At 58.7% G+C, this 2,818-nt stretch overlaps 1 non-coding gene across 1 annotated transcript; it reads right to left on the bottom strand.

The window, feature by feature from the left end:
• Nucleotides 1–2,317: 2,317 nt before the first annotated feature.
• Nucleotides 2,318–2,449, bottom strand: LOC121105947. Its single transcript, XR_005838686.1, has one exon. It is a non-coding gene; the product is annotated as a small nucleolar RNA SNORA9 (small nucleolar RNA).
• Nucleotides 2,450–2,818: the final 369 nt, after the last annotated feature.

A 2,818-nucleotide genomic window follows, 5' to 3' on the forward strand; every position in this document is an offset into this window, starting at 1 on the left:
AAAGACCCCGAGCATCAAGCAAGGAGACACCTCCGGGCTGCCAGAATTTGGCTGCAACTCCCTTCACAGGCAGGGCTCCTGCTCCTTGTATCTAGCAAATGGAAAGGAGCCACAAGCTGGCCACACCACACGCTGAAAAGACTGTTTATTTTTTTTATTTTTTAAAAGACTTTATTTATTTATTTGACAGAGAGAGAGGGAACACAGCAGGGGGAGTGGGAGAGGAAGAAGCAGGCTTCCAGCGGAGGATCCTGATGTGGGACTCGATCCCATAACTCTGGGATCACGCCCTGAGCCGAAGGCAGACGCTTAAAGACTGAGCCCCCAGGCACCCCTGAAAAGACTGTTTACTAACCACCCCTTGTTTCCCACACAGAAGAGGTCAGAGAGGCCTGGGCCCTGCTCCACAGCAAGGATCCTTGTTTCAGGAGCAGGCAGTGCGGCACCGAGACCTGGAGGCAGAGAAATGTCAGTCAGATGTGCACACCAGGGCCTGAACTGCCCACTCCCCAGCCAGGGCCAGAACCAGAAACTCCCCTCTCCTCCCTGATGGGAGCCAGTGAGGACGCATACCTGCTGAGAGAGCAGGGGGCACACGAGCCACTTAAATCCAGCCGCACCCTTGCGGGGCATGTCCATGGGCAGGCCACACCGGCCACACCCAGGGTCTACTTCCTTAGGCACGAGAAGGAGGCAGGTGGAAACAGCTTGGAGGCTGGCTGTGAAAATCAAGAGATGTGAGCACACAGCCAGGGACTAAATGCTGGTTGCCACCGAGAGGCAGAAGGGAACTGAACCGGAATCCCCCTCCTGACCCCACGGTGGGCTGAGGTCTCTGTGACGGGACTTGGCAGCAGCTGACTTTCCCAGGCCAACACACCACTGACCCAGCAGGGCCCTGGGGAAAAGGCTGCAGACTGAATCCCAAACCACAAAGTCAACCAATGCTGTGCCACAGAATCGGGGCCCCAGGAGGCAGATACTAGACCACTGCTGCCCAAAAACAGTCTCGTAAGCTTGAAGGCAATGAACCTTTCTGGGACTCAATCACCTGACTTACGAGATGGGAAGGTCAGAGCAAGTCAATGGTTTTGAACTTCTAGGGCAGGGGGGCTCGTGGAAATGAACAGAAGACAGGCCTCTGCAGCATACTTACCGCTGCCAATGCAGGATCAGCCTGGTGAATGTGGACCAGACCGCCTCTCGCGCTCTCCAGGCTCTGGCACCTGAGGACTCCTGCTGCTCAAACAGTGGGGGAGGGCAGACACCGAGTGTCCTGTGCTGGGGCAGGGAATCAGAGCAGAGCCTGCTGGGGTGCAGGTCAGAAACGGAAAAAGGTCAGAGGAACTCCCTGCCCGCCTCCCCCCCCCCCCGCCCCCGGTTTCAGGGATGCTGGTAGGACACGCGAGGCTCTCTGATTAGAGACAAAGACAGCTGATTCTTCTCAACAGCAGCAGCCAAGCATCAATCCCAGTCCCCACAGGGTGACACAGGGGAGCCAGGGGGCACTCAGGACACATGGTGGCCACGCAGTACAGGAAAGCCAGACCTCTCCCAGCAGAGAGCAGGCCTGCTCTGCAGGAAGGCACTACCTCGTCCATCCTGAGGCTGTCTGCTACTCCAACGTCCTTGAAAAGATGGGCCAAAGTTCAGCCAACGCCTTGCTCCCAGGACCACAGACACAGGAGCCTCATGGAGTGTCTCCCGAGTGCAGCCCACAGGCTGATGTGTTCCTCGTCTGCACCTGGACTGAAGAGGTAGACCCCAAGTTTGCCAGAAGCCTTGACCTTCGAGGGAGATGTGGCATGACTAGCCACCCAGAGGAGCCCAAGAACTACACTGCCCTGCCACAAGCATCTTGGCTCATCCCTGACCGCACCCAGCCGCGCTCACACCCAGGTAGGGACCCATCGGTATCCTCCTCCCACCTACAGCTTCCCACCCACTCCCAGATTCCACTGCTTCCTCCCGATCAGGCATCTGGAAAGGAGCAGATGGTGGGCCTGGAAGGGCCTGGCGTTCCATCAAGACCTGCCAGTTTCTGGCTGGGCGACCTGGGCATGGGCCCCTGTTCTGTATTGGACCCGAGACCACCTCATGGTGGTGGCTCAAAGATCTGAGCTGGGCGAAGAATTAAGGTTTAAGAATTAAGACACAAGCTGGAGTGCCCTCCTCTCCTGAGAGGCCTCCCCCTCCAGCAGCCCTGCTATAGAACTTCTGAGCACCGCAATGCGAGTATTTTAAGAAACTGAACATAAACACTTATTTAGCTTCGTCTAACCATACATGGCAAGGGGCCACCACACCAGACACGGACACCTGTCTGAAATTTCTATAACCTTGCTCTGGATGGAGCAGGGCAAGGCCTCAAACCGTTTCAGGATGCTCTCGCAAGCACTGTAGGAATGCACAGGGTCACCCCAGACCCAAGCACGCTGGAGGCTTGCAGCCCACACGGCCCCGATCAAACAGCGATACAGCCGGTACCCCAGAATGGGGGCTCCGGGTCAGGCAGCCTTAGAGAGCGGACCGGACGGCAGCAGCGCCCTTCCGCGGTGCCCGTGCGACCCCGACACCCCGGAGCAGAAGACCCTCAAGTCGCAAGCCCACGGCGTACCCGCAACCCCAGCATTACCCATTGCAGCCTCTCCCGGCACGGAGGCCACGGCTCCGCTTACACTCCGCAGCCGCAAGCCGAGGCCCGAGGATGCGCTCCGCAAGGGCCTCCCGTGATAGCCGGAGGCCGGGGCGGCCCCGCGATGGGGCGGGGGGGAACAAGCGGTCAGCCCACGCCGCGGTCGGAAGGCCTTAGGTTACC

This window comes from Ursus maritimus, unplaced genomic scaffold (genome assembly GCF_017311325.1).
Source record: "Ursus maritimus isolate PB19 unplaced genomic scaffold, ASM1731132v1 scaffold_3, whole genome shotgun sequence".
In the NCBI taxonomy this organism is placed as follows: Eukaryota; Metazoa; Chordata; class Mammalia; order Carnivora; family Ursidae; genus Ursus; species Ursus maritimus.